Source organism: Pinus tabuliformis, chromosome Q (genome assembly GCF_031772625.1).
Source record: "Pinus tabuliformis cultivar Carrire ecotype Pingquan chromosome Q, CPIR1, whole genome shotgun sequence".
NCBI classification, from domain to species: domain Eukaryota; kingdom Viridiplantae; phylum Streptophyta; class Pinopsida; order Pinales; family Pinaceae; genus Pinus; species Pinus tabuliformis.
Genome location: NC_142296.1, coordinates 27,700,105 through 27,721,976, shown reverse-complemented (window position 1 = coordinate 27,721,976; position 21,872 = coordinate 27,700,105).

Genomic DNA, 21,872 nt, shown 5'->3' with positions numbered 1-21,872 from the left:
AGAATCCTAGTACTTTTCCTTACTTTGGAAATGTTGGTCCTCCTTATATGGCTACTTTGTCATTACCTGGATTTACAATAGGTTTACCGATATGGTTATTTTCAACTTCGTTGGCCCAAAATACTCCAATTGTTCCATCTCAACCGGATGCTTCACCTCAACAGAGTTCACCATCTCAACATCACCAACCTTCTGTTGACCTTTTACCTTCTTCGCCTAATTTTTCTTCCTCCATTTCTTCCTCTTCGCCCGGTAAAAGCCTTGATGCTAGTAACCAAGAGGCTAAGAAGAAGAAGAAAGGGAAGAAGAAGAAGAAGAAGAAGCAAGATAAGAAAGAAGTCAACCAACCAACCATGGCTGTAAGTGTTGAGGAAAATTCCGACATGCATCGTAAACCCAAATACCCTTGCAAGCTTTGTAAGGGTGACCACTTCCTTGTCAATTGTCCTGGTATTCCAAAGGTCTTGGAAGTATGGTCGAAAAAATCTCATCAACTTTCCGTTGATCCATCAACCAGTGATAGTCAGGTTCCTGGGAAAAAGGGTAAAGTTAGGTTTCCTTGTAAGTTATGCAAAGGGAGTCATCAAACTCACATTTGCCCTCACATGGATGAAGCCTCAACATTGTTGGAAAACCTTCCTGATCCACAGCAAGAATTTCCAACTGGTTACCGTAAAATTTCTCCCAACCTACCGTCAACTGACGGAGTGATTGATCTAAATTCAAGTACAGTCGATCACACTCTCCCATTGGAGAGTGAAACTCATGTCACTCAGGTTGATGATCCATTAGTTGATCAAGTGGTCGATTCAATTTCACATTCGGTCGATCCCACTTTCCCTTTAGAGAGTGAACTTCATACCGCTCAGGTTCTTCTTGTTACATCAGATTCTTCTATGTCGGGAGGCATTTCACCTGTTTCTACAGAACCCCCTCCAAGTACTGAGGTCTTTTCCTTTGATTGGAATAGACTGATAGAACCTCATCTTCCTTCCTCCATCCCTTTCCAAATCATTGTCAAGGCTGGTGGTAGGGACATACATCGTACACAGGTAGATGAAGGTGCTTCTGTTAGTATTTTATCCTCAACTGTTTGGAAAGCTTTGGGTTCCCCTCAGCTTGCGCCTATTACGCAGTATCTGAAAGCTTTTAACAGAACCATTAGTGAACCTTTAGGGATCCTTCCTAAGTTTTCTATTACCTTGGAAGGTAAAATTGTCTGTATTGATCTTATGGTAGTTCGAGGTCCCTTGGATTTCAATTTACTCCTTGGGCGGGACTATGTTTATGCAATGAAAGCTGTCGTATCGACAATCTTTCGCGTGATGTCTTTCCCTCACAATGGCAGTATTGTGACTGTAGACCAGCTTTCGTTCCCTAGTCTTGTTTCAACTACCAATAATATGACACCCCTAAATGTTCCTGATTCTAAAGTGGTATCTACCCTGCCATGGGTTAATTATGTGGCAACTGGTCCCATGTTTTCAGTTACCGATGTAAGTGAGCCTCTCACTGTTTCCTCGTCTTCCATTGATTTAGATCCGGTAATTGACATGGAAAACTCTATGGGATTACTTGAACACGATGTTCTTATCCCTTTTGAGTCCCTTGACATGTGTTCCTTCCAGAGAACTATTCTTCCTTCTGATGAAGACCTCTTGGAAGCCATAATCAAGGTGTGTCCATTGACATGTCTTTCTTCCAGTTGGAAGCCATGATCAGTGAGCGCGAGGATAGTTTTTTCTTGTATCAAACTCGTTAAAAAATGAAACAAGGAGTATGAGGATAGTTTTGTTCCGGTATCAACCTCATTAAAAAATGAAATTGGATGTTGACGAGGATAGTTTTTTCCTGTATCAACCTCGTTAAAAAATGAAACAGGCTAGTGTGAGGATAGTTTCTTCTAGTCTCAACCTCATTAAAAAATGAAACTGGAAGTCATGAGCATAGTTCCTTGTCTTGTGTCAAGCTCATTAAAAAATGAAACAAGGAGTTGTGAGGAAAGTTCCTTTTACTGTGTCAACCTCATTAAAAAATGAATCAGTGTGTACAAGGATAGTTTTGTTCCTGTCTCAACCTCGTTAAAAAATGAAACAGGGCGTTAGAGGATAGTTCTTTTACTGAGTCAACCTCATTTAAAAATGAATCAGGTAGATTTTAGGTTATGTAGGTAGATTGTAGAAAGTAGGTTTTTGAGGATAGTTCCTGTTACTGAGTCAACCTCGTTAAAAAATGAATCAGGTATGAGGATAGTTCTTTTCTTGTGTCAACCTCCTTAAAAATGAAACAACTCCCTTTTCAAGTTAAATATTGAAAGTAAACCTTCATTCCATCCATCTGGTTGAATGCAATGAAGCCAGGGGGGCATGTACCTCGTTTTGCATCATTATACTAGGGGCATGCGAACTTCTTGAGCATAGTTCCTTGTCTTGTGCCAAGCTCGTTAAAAAATGAAACAAGGGTAGGTTAAGTAGGTAGATTGTAGAGAGTAGTTATGAGCATAGTTCCTTGTCTTGTGTCAAGCTCATTAAAAAATGAATCAAGGATTTTAGAGCACAGTTCCTTGTCTTGTGTCAAGCTCGTTAAAAAATGAATCAAGGTTTTTAGAGTAGAGTTTTTTGTTAGGTAGATTGTAGAAAGTAGTTATGAGCATAGTTCCTTATCTTGTGTCAAGCTCGTTTAAAAAATGAAACAAGGGTTTTTGAGGATAGTTCTTTTCTTGTTTCAACCTCACTAAAAAATGAAACAACTCCCACAAGTCTTTCCAAGATTTCGAAAGTAAAGCTTCATTCCATCCACCTCATTGAATGCAATGAAGCTTGGGGGGCATGTACCTCGTTTTACGTCATTATGCTGGGGGCATGCGAACTTATAACAAGCATAGTTTTTCATTTCAAGCTTACGTAAACATGAAACCGAATCCGAGCATAGCTCTTTTCCTGTGTCAAGCTCGTTAAAAAATGAAACAAATCCTCCTCTGACCGTAAAATCAGGAAAAGATTGCCGGGTTTTTGTCGTTTCAAACTCGATACGGAAATAAAACGACGTGTCCTTGATCGCTTTTTACTTTTCAGGTCAGAGACACTAATCATAAAAGTACTCCTTGGTCGCAAGATCAAGCGGTTCTCCCAAGTATTATTTTATACTTTTTCGGGCTTGGGGGACACAAATTTACGAAAAAGTTCAACCTGGAGTCTTCTTAAGTTTTTCAGACTCTCTAAAATTGAAAAACGCCGAGTTTCTCCTATACTGGGCTTGTTAAAATTTCACAGTAAAGGACCTGTTCAATTACAAACAGGAACGAACCACTCCTTCCTAGGGTTCGAATCAAAACTAGGTTGGACTCATCCAAAGGATGAGCTTATAATCAAGCATATGTTATCCTCCTCAAGCTTGTTAAAAATAAAGAGGTACTTGCCAGAAATGGTGGGGGAAAAGAGAGAAGAATGAGCCTATTTGTTATCTTTTGTCTCAGAAGAAACTTTATTACCACTCTTGGACACAACACTTTTCATTCACCTGGGTTGGGAAATCCTTCACCTCACAGTTGATCAAACCACTTTGAAAGTCTTCAGCCGGGTTCCGGGGATTAACTTTGAGTCATTCATCCCCAAACCATCTGTCGTATCGTTATGTGTTCAAGAGGTCTGCAAGCAAAACTTTCATCTGCAAAATACTTGTCATCCATTTGACCATCCCTGAGTCAGTCCTTACAACAACATTTCTTCAACTTGAACAATGATTTCGTGTTGTGGGCTTGCCTGCAACGGGTCGCTTTCTATCGACATCAGCAAATTATCTAGAGAGATGACTTAGAAATCGTCAGTACCTTGAAGTCTGCATGCATCAATGGCAGGTTTCTCGCCTTTGACGTCAGTTTACATCATTGACTTTCGATCGAAGGATTCCGTGAAATGTTCGACATCAACTCATTCATTCACATCTCATGGATTGTACTGGGTACTTTGAGAACCATTGACATTACTGGTGGTCTCTCTCACACTTGTTAACAGTTTACATCATCGACTGGTAATCAAGTGGTTTCTACCATGTTCGACATCAACTCATTTATTCACATGGCTAGAATCGTACCAATTCGGGAAGTAGAAATGAAGACCCTGGATCTAGTTTCCACCATCCAGGCTGCGAGGAGTTTTGTATTCATTATCTAAGTAGACTAATCATAAACAGATGGCTGCGCCCATACTGTGTCTACAAAAGTCTATGATTATGATGTACTGCAAGATCATTCCTGTATCAGAGTAGTTAGTCTGTTAGTTAAAGTTTGATCTGAGTATGGGAATGCCTACCTCAGCGATGATATAATCTTATACATGTATTTTGTGTTGAAAATTGCAGGTTCTGACCAGGCTCTCCACGAGATAATCCTTTTAATGATAAAGCGCTTCACCCTTCCTAGATAATACAAAACCCTAATCTATTACAGGCTTCGCACTTTAGGGGGCAATCTGTTACACTAAAAAATGCCACCATGACTATTTACAGTTAGTATGGCTCTATCAACAGTCATGCTATCCTCTTAGGCAAGTCTTATGCCTCTGCTCTCCATGTCAAACTCCAAAAAGAGAGAAAGTCTTTATAAATGTATTTATCTCTGGGTACGTAGGTTCTCTCAACCTTACCTGCGGGTACGCACCCAATGTTCACAAAAGCTGCGTACTTGTACGCTCTGTATGTAAAGGGGCAGGTGCGTCCCCCTGTAAAGGTCAAAATGCGCAAGTTTCATCTTTAAAAAGTTACTTGTGGTCATTTCTAGAGCATTCTAGAAGGTTGTTCGACGTGTATTGAGCGCCTCCAGATGGTTCATGTACACCTACCAAAGAGGAACTTATCCCATCAATGAGGGAGCTATCCCATCCAAAGAGGGGATTATCCCATTGATGGTGGACCTGAATAACTTCCTCTAGACCACTATAAATACAGGCATTGGGCCAGAAGGAGGGGAGGTTGGAAGCTAAACATTTCTAAGGGTAGATGCTGCTGGAATTAGGACTCCCATTTAGAAGCTTGTGAGGAGAGATTGCCATCTTTGCTTGTTCTATTTGGAAGTGGGTGAGCTTTGTCAAAGTAAAGGAGAACTCTTGATGGACACTGGGAGGGACTTGCACAACACCAAGGCTCAGGTTGTAACTGTTCCTTTTGTTTCCTATTAATGCAAATGAGTCCATTCTTCTCAATAACTTGTTATTTATGAGTTGTTTCATGTACTCCTTGGTCTATGTGTTAAATATGCTTTATTTTATGAGATTATCAAGTGCTATTTAATCGTTTGATTGTTAGTGAATGCAGGTTTCGAGGTGAAGGAGGAGCTCACCCGGATCAGTGAGGTTGGACTGCTACAACAGCGTTGGATTATAGGTAGGATCTAAACACTTGATTTCTTATATAGTAAATGCATGTTTAGAGAAGGATTGCTCTTGTTTGTCTTGTTTGTCACTAGAGAGTCTTAGGCTCCTAGGGAGGTTGGTTGTGTTCGCACTATCGACTCTTTCCGCCTGACAGTACTGGGTACTTTTATAACATACCTTTAGTCCAACGCTTTGTAGTAGTCCAGCCTCGCTGATTCGGATGAGCTCCTCCTTCTCTTCGAAATCTGCATTCACTAACCAACAAAATATTACATAGCACCTGAATAACTCATAAAATAAAACATATTCATCATACAGACCAAGGAGTATATGAAACAAATCATGTATAACAACCTGTTGAGAAAAATGAGTTTAATTGTATTAAGTGGAAACAAAAGAAACCATTACAACCCGTGCCTTGGTGTTGTGCAGGTCCCTCCCAGGGTCCAGCGAGAGTTCTCCTTTACTTTGATCAGCTCACCCACTTCCAAATGAAGCTAAGAAAGGATGGGAATCTCTCCTCTCAAGCTCTATAAGGGAGTCCTAATTCCAGCAGCATCTACCCTTAGGAATGTTCATCTTTCAACCTCTTCTCCCTCTGGCCCAATGCCTGTATTTATAGTGGTCTAGAGGAAGTTATTCAGGTCCACCATCAATGGGATAAGCCCCTCTTTGGATGGGATAGCTCCCCTCTTGATGGGATAAGTTCCTCTTTCATAGGGATACATGAACCATCTGGAGGCGCTTAATACACGTCAAACAAGCTTCTAGAATGCTCTAGAAATGACCACAAGTAACTTTTTTGGAGTGAAACTTGCGCCTTTTGACCTTTACAGGAGTACGCACCCTCCCCTTTACAGACAGAGTGTACATGTACGCAGGTATTGTGAACTTGGGGTGCGTACACGCAGGTAAGGCTAAGAGAAACTGCGTACCCAGAGATATATAGATTTTTAAAGACTTTCTCTCTTTCTTGGAGTTTGACATGGAGAGCAGAGGTATGAGACTTGCCAAGGAGGATAGTATGACAGTTGATGGGGCCATACTAACTGCAAATAGTCATGGTGACAAATTTTAGTGTAAAAGATTGCCCCCTAAAGTGCGAAGCCTGTAGCAGATAAGGGTTTCATATCATCTAGGAAGGGTGAAGTACTTTATCATTTCAAGGATTATCTTGTGGAGAGCCCAGTCAGAACCTACAAGTATTCAACACAAAATACATATATAAGATCATATCATCGCTGAGGTAGGCATTCCCATACTCAGATCAAAACTTTAACTAACAAACTAACTATTGCTCTGATATAGGAATGATTTTGCAGTACATCATAATCATAGACTTTTGTAGACACAGTATGGGCACAGCCATCTGTTTATGATTAGTCTACTGTATAATGAATACAAAACTCCTCGCAGCATGGATGGTGGAAACTAGATCCAGGGTCTTCATTTCTACTTCCCGAACAGGTACGATTCTATCCATGCGAATAAATGAGTTGATGTCGAACATCGTAGAAACCACTTGATTACCAGTCAATGATGTAAATTGTTAACAAGCGTGAGAGAGACCACCAGTGATGTCAATGGTTCTCAAAGTACCCAGTACAATCCATGAGAAGTGAATGAATGAGTTGATGTCAAACATTTCATGGAATCCTTCGATCGAAAGTCAATGATGTAAACTGTCGTCAAAGGCGAGAAACCTGCCATCGATGCATGCAGATTTCAAGGTACTGACGATTTCTAGGTCATCTTTCTAGATAATGTGCTGATGTCCATAGAAAGCGACCCGTTGCGGGCAAGGCCACAACACGAAATCATAGATCAAGTTGAAGAAATATAGCTGTAAGGACTGACTCAGGGATGGTCAAGATAGATGACGGGTATTTTGCAGATGAATGGTTTATTTGCAGAGACCTCTTGAACACATAACGACACAACAGATGGCTTGGTGACATTTGACCCAAAGTTAATACCCGGCTGAAGACTTTCAATGTGGTTTGATCAACTGTGAGGCAAAGGATTTCCCAACCTAAGTGAATGCAAAGTGTCGTGTTCAAGAGTGGTGATAAGGCTTCTTCTGAGACAAAGGATAACAAATAGGCTCATTTTTCTCTCTTTTCCCCCACCATTTATGGCAAGTACCTCTTTATTTTTTACAAGCTTGAGGAGGATAACATATTCTTGATTATAAGCTCATCCTTCGGATGAGTCCAACTTAGTTTTGATTCGAACCCTAAGAAGGAGTGGTCCGTTCCTGTTTGTAATCGAACAGGTCCTTTACTGTGAAATTTTAACGAGTCCAGTATAGGAGAAACTCGGCGTTTTTCATTTTTAGAGAGTCTGAAAAAACTTAAGAAGACTCCAGGTTGAACTTTTTCGTAAAGTTGTGTCTCCCAAGCCCGAAAAAGTATAAAATAATACTTGAGAGAACCGCTTGATCTTGCGACCAAGGAGTACTTTCATGATTAGTGTCTTTGACCTGAAAAGTAAAAAGCGATCAAGGACACGTCGTTTTATTTCCAGTATCGAATTTGAAACGACAAAAACCCGGCAATCTTTTCCTGTTTTTACGGTCAGAAAAGGGCTATAAGGGGATCGTCTTTTAATTCCGTTTTAACGAGTGTAAAAGAAACGCTCGGCAATCTTTTCATGTTTTAGGAGTCAGAAAAGGGCTTAAAAGATGACTCTGAGGTGTCACTTTTTCGTAAGTTTTAACGAGTTCGAAAAAATGATAAAAATGTACTCATGGTTTTCACTTTTTCGTAAATTTTAATGAGTTCGAAAAAATGATAAAAATGTACTCATATGGCCGACTTTCAATTTAATTTACGAGCAGGAAAAGACGGAAAGAACTCGGCATTTTCGTTTGTTTTACGAGAATGAAAGATAGCAAAATAATCTTGGGATTTTCATGAGTTTAACGAGTCTTGAAAATAACTGAAATTGACTCGAGATAGGTTTCATTTTTACAAAAGCTTGAAACAGAGAAAAACTATGCTTCAAAGTAGTTTCATTTTTACACAAGCTTGAAACAGAGAGAAAACTGTGCTTGATGCCCCCTAAGCATAACTGCTAGAGCGCATGCCCCCCAGCTTCATTTCATTCAACCAGTTGGATGAAATGAAGGTTTGAGTTACGAGATCATTTGAAAGACTTGACCTAAAACTGTAAGAAAATTATGCAAAAACTTGAAATAAATAACCTAAATATACAACTTAACATCAAACTCTCGACTCAATTAGAGGAGGATTTGTTTCATTTTTTAACGAGCTTGACACAGGAAAAGAACTATGCTCGGATTCGGTTTCATGTTTACGCAAGCTTGAAACGAAAAACTATGCTTGTTATAAGTGCGCATGCCCCCAGCATAATTACGCAAAACGAGGTACATGCCCCCCAAGCTTCATTGCATTCAATGAGGTGGATGGAATGAAGCTTTACTTTCAAGATCTTGGAAAGACTTGTGGGAGATGTTTCATTGTTTAGTGAGGTTGACACAGGAAAAGAACTATCCTCGAATCCCTTGTTTCATTTTTTAAACGAGCTTGACACAAGATAAGGAACTATGCTCATAACTACTCTCTACAATCTACCTAACAAGGAACTATACTCTAAAAACCTTGATTCATTTTTTAACGAGCTTGACACAAGACAAGGAACTATGCTCTAAAATCCTTGATTCATTTTTTAACGAGCTTGACACAAGACAAGGAACTATGCTCTAAAATCCTTGATTCATTTTTTAATGAGCTTGACACAAGACAAGGAACTATGCTCATAAAAACCTTGATTCATTTTTTAACGAGCTTGACACAAGACAAGGAACTATGCTCTAAAAACCTTGATTCATTTTTTAACGAGCTTGACACAAGACAAGGAACTATGCTCTAAAATCCTTGATTCATTTTTTAATGAGCTTGACACAAGACAAGGAACTATGCTCATAAAAACCTTGATTCATTTTTTAACGAGCTTGACACAAGACAAGGAACTATGCTCTAAAATTCTTGATTCATTTTTTAATGAGCTTGACACAAGACAAGGAACTATGCTCATGACTACTCTCTACAATCTACCTACTTAACCTACCCTTGTTTCATTTTTTAACGAGCTTGACACAAGACAAGGAACTATGCTCAAGACTCTTTGTTTCATTTTTTAACGAGCTTGACACAAGACAAGGAACTATGCTCAAAAAGTTCGCATGCCCCCAGCATAATGACGCAAAACGAGGTACATGCCCCCCAGGCTTCATTGCATTCAACCAGATGGATGGAATGAAGGTTTACTTTCAATATTTACCTTGAAAAGGGAGTTGTTTCATTTTTAAGGAGGTTGACACAAGAAAAGAACTATCCTCATACCTGATTCATTTTTTAACGAGGTTGACTCAGTAACAGGAACTGTCCTTGCAAAATCCTACTTTCTACAATCTACCTACATATCCTAAAATCTAGCTGATTCATTTTTTAATGAGGTTGACTCAGTAAAAGAACTATCCTCATACTAGCCTGTTTCATTTTTTAACGAGGTTGATACAGGAAAAAACTATCCTCGTACACACTGATTCATTTTTTAACGAGGTCGGCACAGGAAAAGGAACTATCCTCGCTACATTGATCATGGCTTCCAACTAGAAGAAAGACATGTCAATGGACACACCTTGATCATGGCTTCCAAGAGGTCTTCATCAGAAGGAAGAATAGTTCTTTGGAAGGAACACGTATCAAGGGACTCAAAAGGGATAAGAACATCATGTTCAAGTAATCCCATAGAGTTTTCCATGTCAATTACCGGATCTAAATCAAAGGAAGATGAGCAAACAGTGAGAGGCTCACTTACATCGGTAACTGAAAACATGGGACCAGTTGCCACATAATTAACCTGTGGCGGGGTAGATACCACTTTAGAATCAGGAACATTTAGGGGTGTCATATTATTGGTAGTTGAAACAAGACTAGGGAACGAAAGCTGGTCTACAGTCACAATACTGCCATTGTGAGGGAAAGACATCACGCGAAAGAGTGTCGATACGACAACTTTCATTGCATAAACATAGTATCGCCCAAGGAGTAAATTGAAATCCAAGGGACCTCGAACTACCATAAGATCAATACAGACAGTTTTACCTTCCAAGGTAATGGAAAAATTAGGAAGGATCCCTAAAGGTTCACTAATGGTTCTGTTAAAAGCTTTCAGATTCTGCGTAATAGGCGCAAGCTGAGGGGAACCCAAAGCTTTCCAAGCAGTTGAGGATAAAATACTAACAGAAGCACCTTCATCTACCTGTGTGTGATGCATGTCCCTACCACCAACCTTGACAATGATTTGGAAAGGGATGGAGGAAGGAAGACGAGGTTCTGTCAGTCTATTCCAATCAAAGGAAAAGACCTTAGTGCTTGGAGGGGGTTCTGTAGAAACAGGTGAAATGCCCCCCGGCATAGAAGAATCTGATGTAACAAGAAGAACTTGAGCGGTATGAAGTTCACTCTCTAAAGGGAAAGTGGGATCGACTGAATGTGAAATTGAATCGACCACTTGATCAACTAATGGATCATCAACCTGAGTGACATGAGTTTCACTCTCCAATGGAAGAGTGTGATCGACTGTACTTGAAATTAGATCAATCACTCCGTCAGTTGACGGTAGGTTGGGAGAAAGTTTACGATAACCAGTTGGAAATTCTTGTTGTGGAACAGTAAGGTTTTCCAACAATGTTGAGGCTTCATCCATGTGAGGGCAAATGTGAGTTTGATGACTCCCTTTGCATAACTTACAAGGAAACCTAACTTTACCCTTTTTCCCAGGAACCTGACTATCACTGGTTGATGGATCAATGGAAAGTTGATGAGATTTTTCTGACCATACTTCCAAGACCTTTGGAATACCAGGACAATTGACAAGGAAGTGGTCACCCTTACAAAGCTTGCAAGGGTATTTGGGTTTACGATGCATGTCGGAATTTTCCTCAACACAACTAACACTTACAGCCATGGTTTGTTGGTTGACTTCGTTTTTATCTTGCTTCTTCTTCTTCTTCTTCTTCTTCCCTTTATTCTTCTTATTAGACACCTGGTTACTAGCATCAAGGCTTTTACCAAGCGAAGAGGAAGAAATGGAGGAAGAAAAATTAGGCGAAGAAGGTAAAGGCTCAACAGAGGGTTGGTGATGTTGAGATGGTGAACTTTGTTGAGGTGAAGCATTCGGTTGAGGTGGAACAATTGGAGTACTTTGGGCCAACGAAGTTGAAAATAACCATATCGGTAATCCTATTGTAAATCCAGGTAATGACAAAGTAGCCATATAAGGAGGACCAACATTTCCGAAGTAAGGAAAAGTACTAGGATTCTCGTTAGGAGGGGTTCCTAGGTTGGTAAATTCCGGAACGTTTGCCATTATATTCAACTTCAGTGAATTTTATTAACAATTTATAACTAAAATTAATAATTCACAATTCACACCTAACAATTAAAATTCACAAATCACACCTATGGTCTCTAAAAGTAAAAACAAACAAATTAACACGCGCTATCAAATCTAGGAGTCAAACCACACACAAACAGTAACCTTCCAGACCGAAAACACTAGTTGGTGATGAAATCCAACATCGCAGAATTCAGTACAGAAGTGGCGGGTGGAACAGTTACCCCGACAACCTGCTTAATGAATAGACTGGATCAAGTTCCTCCACTTAAACCGTCTCGAGTGAAGTGAACCCCCCAGAAAATCCAAGTGAGTCTAGCCGACGTCTGCTCCAGGTACAGTGGGATCTTCCCTCCACCGTCACCTTGGGTAGAACCCTAAAGATAATGGTCACTAAGGTCACCAACAGCAACAAATACACCTGGGGGAACAGTCTACGACCCGATAGCACGCAAGGGCAGACTAACAAGCTCAATCCCCTTGTCGGCTCCTTGACAATAATCCAAGGTTTACCGACAAGTGACCCCAGGCTCCTCGACAATAATCCGAGGTTTACCGTTTGTAGTACGTGCGTATCTGGCGTCTTTCCCAATGAAGGAGGATTGATCCTCTCACTGGTTCGGACACGGTCTCGTGCTTCTCCTTTAAGAGGAGCTTTCCCAGAGCATAAATGTAACAGTTGGATTTATCCTACCGCAAGATAAGCTACTTGTTTGGTTTTACTGTCTTGGAGAGTTAATTACTCTCCTACTCCAAGACACTAGCCTAAGCTATGTTGGTGTATCAGAGCCCTAGAAATGTAAAAATTACTAGATGAATTTTAATTAAGTGCTGTGTTATTAAGGCTGTTATTACTCAAATAGGTAAATGGATATGAAACCAATGGTGTTATGACCCGACTCAACTGAATGCAATCGAATATGATAATGTGATCTTTTCAATTCGATGAATCCTAACTAAAGTAAGGAGAGAGTTTCCATTCACTTCCAACAATGCAAAAAATTGATCACTAAGAGAAAATATAACAAATTATCTAATGCACTAATTTTATCAAGAAAAACTAATGCAAATCAATTCCAAACCATTTTTTTTATTTTTATTTTTATGTAAATTCAAATCAAAGAAAACTGATCTAAATCTACGGTTGATTTTTCAGAATGTAAACTATGAAATTGTAATCTATGCACAATTCACTTGAAAAGTATGCAAATGTAATCTATGCACATTTTTCATTCATATTCTGAAAATGAGAATTCTAATTATGCAAATGTGATCTATGCAAAAGAATTCTCAAACACAAGATGATTCTAATGTAATCTAAGAACCAATCAAGTGCAAGTCGAGAAAATTGGGCGAGAGTTCCAAAGATCAAAAATAAAAACACTCAAAGGCGATTAACACTCATACACAATTTAGCCCCCCCCCCCCCCCGACGAATGAGGGGGAAATTTTTTTGCAAAAATAAAAGCAAAAAGATGCAAAATTGTGAAAAGACTGAGACAAACCTCCAAGCAATGACCAAAGGAAAACAAATCAAGAATTTCTCAAAAAGAGACTCAAAACACCCAATTGATGAAAGCTTAGAGTAGGAATGCCAATGAAATTAGACAAGATGAAAGCTTCTGACAGGTGAACAGTGGATCTGGGCAGCAAAAATAAGCTATAAACAAAATCTAAGAGGAAAAAAAGGAAAAAATTGAAATTTTCTCAACTTTGACAGGGTACGCAGGCAGCTTGTTTGCACAGGTGCGTCTATGCTCTGTGTACAAAGCTGCAGTACGCACTGTGCTCAACGCAGAGGCTGCGTACTTCTAGCAAAACCAAGAAAAACTAAAATCTAATTTAACCCTAAGCTATCCCACCCAAATACACAGTCAAATAGCCAAAAACCAGAAAACAAACGACTTTTCTCAAATCAAAGTTTCACACAAAGGAAAAATCATTCACATCAATGGATTCCCCAGTGGAGTCGCCATTTTGTCATGCGGAAAGAGTCAATTTTGCGGACAAAACCAACCTCCCTAGAAGCTAAGGCTTTCTAGTGACAAACAAGACAAATAAACACTACCTTTCTCTAAATATGCATTTAGAATACAAGTAATCAGGTGTTTATAACATACCTTTAGTCCAACGCTTTGTAGTAGTCCAGCCTCGCCGATCCGGATGAGCTCCTCCTTCTCTTCGAAACCTGCATTCACTAACCAACAAAAGATTACATAGCACCTGAATAACTCATAAAATAAAACATATTCATCATACAGACCAAGGAGTATATGAAACAAATCATGTATAACAACCTGTTGAGAAAAATGAGTTTAACTGTATTAAGTGGAAACAAAAGAAACCATTACAACCTGTGCCTTGGTGTTGTGCAGGTCCCTCACAGGGTCCAGCAAGAGTTCTCCTTTACTTTGATTAGCTCACCCACTTCCAAATGAAGCTAAGAAAGGATGGGAATCTCTCCTCTCAAGCTCTATAAGGGAGTCCTAATTCCAGCAGCATCTACCCTTAGGAATGTTCAGCTTTCAACCTCTTCTCCCTCTGGCCCAATGCCTGTATTTATAGTGGTCTAGAGGAAGTTATTCAGGTCCACCATCAATGGGATAAGCCCCTCTTTGGATGGGATAGCTCCCCTCTTTATGGGATAAGTTCCTCTTTCATAGGGATACATGAACCATCTGGAGGCGCTCAATACATGTCAAACAAGCTTCTAGAATGCTCTAGAAATGACCACAAGTAACTTTTTTGGAGTGAAACTTGCGCCTTTTGACCTTTACAGGAGTACGCACCCTCCCCTTTACAGACAGAGCGTACAAGTACGCAGGTATTGTGAACTTGGGGTGCGTACACGCAGGTAAGGCTAAGAGAAACTGTGTACCCAAAGATATATAGATTTTTAAAGACTTTCTCTCTTTCTTGGAGTTTGACATGGAGAGCAGAGGTATGAGACTTGCCAAGGAGGATAGTATGACAGTTGATGGGGCCATACTAACTGCAAATAGTCATGGTGACAAATTTTAGTGTAACAAGCCTAGTCCATCGACTCGGCACGCCGGTAGTATGTCGCTGCAACCTCAGAGGCAGCTCGTCAGTCCTCATGTCCCGAATACCAAGAGTGAGGCCCTCGACCTGATCCTGCAATGCTGAAAGAGTCTCGACGACATCAGGGTCGCAAAGGATAGCCCTTCCCACAACCTCTCCTGCTGGAGCGGCAGCTGGCACTCTCAGGCGTACTACTGGCTGAATTGGTCCAACATCTGCATGAACACATGAGTTTTGATTAGTCCTGATAGAAGAAAGCACAAGAACATTATAAAAAGAAACGATAAACAGAGATATGGTCAGAGAATTTAATGATGGCACCCCACCGTTTGCCAGTCGGTAGCACCAAATCCGGGTCACCCCAGAAATCCATACCAGCATATGGATACTTAGAAAAAACCATCTCCTGATGATTGAACCACTCGAAGAAGGTATCAGAAAAGGAAACCTAGGACTGACCAGCATGTCTGGCCATAAGGTCGACCCATCTCTGCATCTGTGGCTCAGTCGGTGGAGGTAAACCAAGTGAAACGTACTGCGGCTGCATCAGCGGGATCTTTTCCAAGGCAAAAGCAGTCAAAATAGAACCATAACCAAAGTTCTTCAACCTTCCGTTTTTTACCTTGGTCAGTTTTTCTTTCATCACAGAGAGTACTGCATCACACCAGTTGAACACCTTTGGTTCAAGGCATTCCAAGGCATACTGCATATAAGACCTGTTGGCCACATGAAGAGCCGCACTACCAGCCAGTCTAGCAAAAGTGAATAGAATGGTCCTCAAAGACCTGTTAGTGACATCTCGGATATTGATCTTGCCGTCCTTACTCGGCTGAGATCCCTCTCTGCAGTACCGACGAATATAATCTCTCACAGATTCACCCCCACGGGCCGAACCTGATAATGATATGGGGGCACCACGCCTCGATAAGCCGGTCAAAAAATAGATGTCCACGATAGTCAAAGGGATGGATTTGCCCCTAATCTGGAATACCTGGTTGGTTGGATCCCACGCATCGAGAAAATATCGCAACAAGTTGATTTGTTGCCTCATGCAAGAGATGCAGAAAAACTTGAACAGGCCACAGTTCCGCAGTGCATTTACCGTAACTGGATCATGTAAAGCAAGTATGTCCTCTTCTTCATGCTCACGTTCTCGCCATGTAATAGGCATTTTACTCCAATGAATCTCTGAAAACAAACAAGAGAAGAGTCAGAATCCTGATTTGGTGAAAAACAGGCAAAAATTTCCATGAAAAACTGTGCACAAGTTTCCCTCCTTGCACCCATCGCACCCCCAGTAGTGTACTGGGTGGGATGCATGCTGACTGGCCAATGGCCAAGCTAGCTGTTAGAGTCGGTTTGGTCAGACCTCCGTCAGAGATCAAAACTCTTTATGCATTTCATGTTTATGTGTCCCGCTCCATTCACTCAGCTGCATTCCGCTAGGGGCATGCCATGATCTGACGGAGAAAGTCATGCTAATCATTTCCCCTCATGTCTGGTTCCTGCTGGCTTATGTCCTTATTGTCAAATAATCAAAGTCCATAACAGTCAAGGTCTGGTCCTTCAAAGGAAAAAAGGTCATTTTTTGTCAGCAGGTCTAGGAATTCATCAATTTGGTCTTTGAAACATGTCCATTAAATCCATGCAGGCGAGAGGGAGGCCCTTACACAGCTATGGTTCAGAGAGATTCATCGTCATGTAGATAGACTTCGACTCTTCTTCAAAACTCTGTTTTGAAGAAAAGTCAAACAGTGTCATTTATGACAAAATTTTCCAAAAAAGTCGCTAGTTGATTTTTTCAGATGCAGTCATGGTTTCTGTGGCCAAATGTCCTGTCATACAGTCCCCGCAAAGAGTGCCGAAAACTTCATCATTTGAGCCAAAATTTCAAAGGGAAAGTGAAAATCAGTGTGTTTTAAAGTCAACGAAAAAAGTGCAAAACACAACATTAGAAAAATGGGTTTTCAAGGAAGCAAAAATTAAACTCATCTCTTCCAAGGCTATATATACATGTTTTCATCCAAATCAAGGGCATTGTGCTATTACAAGCCTTGGAGAGATTTTGCAAAGGTGTGAGTGTGAAATTGTGAGCGTTTGAGTGAGTTGGAGGTGGTTTTAGAGGGCGCGATGCATATACCCAGGAGTGCGGCGCACACAGAGGGTGTGGCGCATATGCAGCCTGCCCACCGTTGAAAATTACCACAGGCGCGGCGCATACCCAGCGCGCGGTTCACTGGGCTTTGCGTGTGGTGCACACAGACCAAGGGCCGAAAAACATTACCAAATCACTCCAAATTTTTGTGGAGCTCTGCTATTTGAAAGGTAGGCAACCTACCTCCACTTTTGCATCAAATTTGAAAGGAATAGCATGGTTTTATGATTATAAATCAGATGATTTTTTTTTTAAATCAAACAAAAGAAGACATCAAGAAAACCATGATGCTAGGGTTTGTGCTACAGTGACAGTGCTGCCAAGGTGTTTTTCCTACCCTACCCCTATTACTCATTCCCCTATGCTATTGTCCCCATAATCACTACCCTAACCCTACCAAAATCATACTCCCTTTCCCCTCTTCCTATTGCTCAAAAAACCCAAACCCTACCTTGCAAACAACACAAACCCTACCCTATCAAAATACCCCAAAACCCCTTGTATATCCCTAAATACAATTTTCCTATAAACCCCTATTCCCATTATATTGTCCCCCATCCTAATGCTCCCTCTTTAATTGTCCCCTTGGTGGCAGATTGTCAAAGCAAACTCCAACTTCACTATAATCAAAGGGAAGCCTAAATTCAGTGTGTAAACAACAGTCATGGCATCCGAGGTTTCATCAGAATATGAGGAGGAGACCCACAGTGATACAGCTTCGGGAGAACAGGCCCCCAGGAGACATCACCAGAGTGGAAAACATGTTAGAGATGAGACAAACACCCTCACCGAGTTGCAGGCATGCCCTCTTGCTATGTCTTGTTTCCAGCACTTAGCATGTTTTGAATTTTTTCAGAGGGTGGCAAATGTCAGAGTTCATCATGAGCTGGCCCGTCTTTTTGCACTTCACCTACACGGAGGATAGTCTATCTTGGCTGGGGTCACTTTCACATTGACACCTGAAACCATATCAGTGGCAACAGGCATACTGAACATTGGAGAACAGTGGCATAAGAAGAAGAAGGTGGAGAGGCGTCATTATGAGCCTTACATTAAGTCCAACTGTTTGAGCCATCTCACGAGAGTTTTTCCATTCAGATTTTTGAGAGATGAGTATGCTCCGCTCATGAAATTGATCATGAAGTACTTCAGTGTGAGGGGAGGTTTTCTCGCCTTTATGCCTGTCACATCAGGCTGCTCATGCACTTTTCCAGGGTGTGGATGATGAACCTCCCATTTTTCATCGGCGGGAACATAGAGAGGATGAAGAATTTCATGTAGCACAAGACCCTTCGACAGCAGCTCAACAGTGTTTATCACTTTGCTCTTATCCGGATTTTGGTGGACCATCAGTTGGGATTACAGGGTATTGCTTGGGAGGACTTCATCTCCCATGACTTCTTCAGTGCTCCACAGGTGGCATCAGAGGTAGAGCATGAGATAGGGGGCCCATCTCATCAGTATGAGCGACATGAGACTACTACTATGCCAGTATACATCACCTATTAGAGAGGCAGTAGACCCTTATTTGCAGCAACAAAGCAAGTGTTATCTCCACCCAGGGTGGAAGGGGCCTCGCTTCCGACATCAACATCACAGGAGCAGGGTAAGGGTAAGGAGCCAATACAAGAGGAAGGGCCATCAGGTGAACGAGAGACCGAATTTGTTCTCCTCCATGATGATGAGACAAATGCAGAACCAACAAATGCAGAGCTTACAGAGATCATCCAGGAGCAGCAATCAGTGATTGAGTCCTTATCCCTTGACTTGGAGAGGGCCAAGTGGAACATGAAGTACCTGGAGCAGAGAAACAAGCGGCTTGAGGACCAACAAACAATTATGGAGCTGCAAAACATTCGTGAGCATCGCCAAGCTGCTCAAAGAAGAAGGGTTGAGCTCACATCTTTGGAGCAAGAAATCAATGAGGATCGGGAGGCCAACCTTGAGAGGGTCAACATGCATTTGGAGAGGCTGCTGGAAAAAGCTGACCAGGACCTTTCTCTACTGAGACATATGGCTTTCCATTACAGGGTGCGAAACATGAGCGCACAGGCCCGAATAAGGAGTTTGAAAGCGAAATTGAGGAAAGCAACAAGAAAAGAAAAAGAGGCAAAAGAGAAAGATCGGCTTCGAATCTTGGCTGAGGCTTCCTTGGCCCATCATAACACCCCATAGGGAACCTCCAGCCCAAATTTCAAGAAATTTGGGGAATTTTTGGTCACATGGTAATTTTTTGGGCAAAAAACAGGGATTTTCTCCCTGTGCGCCGCGCCACTGGCGTGGCGCTAAAATTCTAGAGCTCCAAATGAGGAATGGCTTGCATTTTTGGAATTCAGCATGGAAAATCACGACTACTGGTGTTCGGGAAAGAAATTTTGGGAAGGTATGAGTCTCCAAAAGGTCAAAAAACACCCAAAAATGGCCTCTCTGCCACTTTTTTGACACACAGGAAGCAGTCTTGGGAGAATGAAGATTTGGAGGGGAAAATGAGCACCAAATTCAAAAATTCCAATGGGGTTAGAAGGTAGACAGGACAGGCTTTCCAACAAGCCCACTTGGGCACATTTTGGATACCTGCAAATGCCCCAAAGTAGGCCCCAAAGTAGCACGGCGCACAGAGAAAATGGCGCGACGCATAGAGGAAAAATTGCCCAATTTGCTTCCGTTTCACGAAATTTCGGTTCGCAACTTCTCCAAGTGGGCCTGCTCATCTACACTTTAGTTTTTTGGCACCAAAGGCAGCATTTAAAGTGTTTTTTCTCCAGATTGGCTTCTATCCAAGTGGCGAAGGAAGGCAAACGGTCACCCAAGCCAAATGTCATGTTTGTAGCGCTGCACCTGTAGCTGATGGTTGGCTCTCCATCTCCATTTTGCAATGATTCGAGTAACTCCCCAACCCTTGGGTGTTCTATCTCTTCCTCACACATTCTATATATTTTATGCAAGTTATTTGCAAAGGGTTGGTTGGCTTGTAACTTCTGGGAGACTGTGGGAAAGAAACTTTGTTTCTTCACTGTGTATTTTTGACAGAGAATTAATGAAAGGCAGCGGCTCTGTTTCATGAGATTCTTGTGGTTGTGAGTGTAGAAAATATGTCTCTTATGTTTTCATATGTATTTCATTATGTTTCATAATTCAATTCATGTTCATTTCCAGTGAAATTTTCTGAGTGAGATTAGGTAGAATTCAATTTTATTGCTCTGCCTGTGGGAAAATTTCATGTTCAGTGTTATTCTTGTGTTGAAAAGGATTCATGTCACTATGCCCTTTTCAATTTCTTCAGCAATTTATTCATTCCACGGTACCTCAAACTAAATTGTTACATTTTCCGCCTACCTTGCCTCACGAAATAATCTGTGCCTTTGTATTAAATTCTCTGTTCTTTGTTGACTGTTGGTCCCATACCATCCCAGAAGCTCGGTCATTCATGAAAATTGTTTCCCGAATCCCTATTCACTTACTAGCCTAAGGTAAATATTTCATTGTAAGTCATCTCAGACCGTTTTCGATTATCTATTCACTGAGCGTGACTCAGAGAGAGCCCTCTCCTGCTCTGGTAGGGCTAGCTACCAGACTGAGCATGGTTTGTGGTTACCCTAATTTTTGCCTTCCTTCAGCCTAAGGCAGATTTAGGTGCTAACATAGTGGCGACCATACTGGGGACAAACTGAAATCAAATCCCCTTGTTTCATAATAATTCTAAGCTTCTGGATGATGAGCTTAGGATTGGAAAGGCTGAGTAAGTTGGTTGTGTCCTGTGATTTTTCTCAATAGCACGCTGGCTTCGAGACGATATACCAGAGCCAATCCAGACCCAGATCCTCCTCATATCTACGAAAACCCCAATTTGATCCCGAGACTCCTTCATCAAGAAAGCACCATAACTCCCGTGTTCAAATCCCATTCATGTCCCGACATTTTTGAGTATCTTGAAGAGCTTGAGTTTGACGAATGGTTTGAGATATCATTATTTGAGTCTAAATCTGAAAGGGCTATTGACTACACTGTCCCCAATCCGCAATTTCTTGTAGACATGGAAACAGAAAGAGCTAATAGGTTAATTGATAATTATATTGCAACACAGCCCCAAACTCCAGTTGCAAGCCCCTTACAAACTGTTCACACTCCTCCAACACCTCCAAGGCCAAATCCACTGAGAATGATGGTTGCTCATTTTGCACCCCTTGTTCTGCCCCAAGTTCTAGATGATATGCCAACAGATTATCTAAGTAAAATCCCATTTTTTTATGGCACTCCTAATAGCATTACTACTCAGCAACATGTAGACAAAATGGCAGACTTCTATGAACTTCATGAGATCGATGCGGAGAACGTGGCAATGTGACTCTTTGTACAGACATTTGCAGGTGATGTGAGGAAATGGTTTAGAGGTTTGCCGGCAGCAAGTATCACTACCTCGGCTGAACTACAAAGACAATTTTTAAATTGGTGGGAAGTGAAAAAGAATCCCCTTCAAATTCTGGCCGAATATGAACAAATCAAACGAAACGCTGGTGAGTCGGTCCAAGATTATTGTGTTAGATTCAATGCAGTCTATAATGAAATTCCAGATCATCTAAAGCCACTTGTGGGACTAGCTATGATGAAGTTTCCAGATGGTTTTGATGCTGACATGGCCTACCAATTAAGAGAGAGAGAACCGGCCACAATGGAAGACATGCAGAAAATTGCGGTCAACGTTGAAGCAAATCTGCTGTCCAAAAGAGCTAGAGCGAAAGCAGAAAAGAAAACCACTGTGAAAGAAGAATCTTCTTCAATGGATCAACTACTCAAAAAGGTAGAGAAGATGCTTGAAAGGGTGAAGCTCGACAAGCCTGAACCACAAGTTAGGAATCCTAACTTCTGTGGCCAGCAGCAGC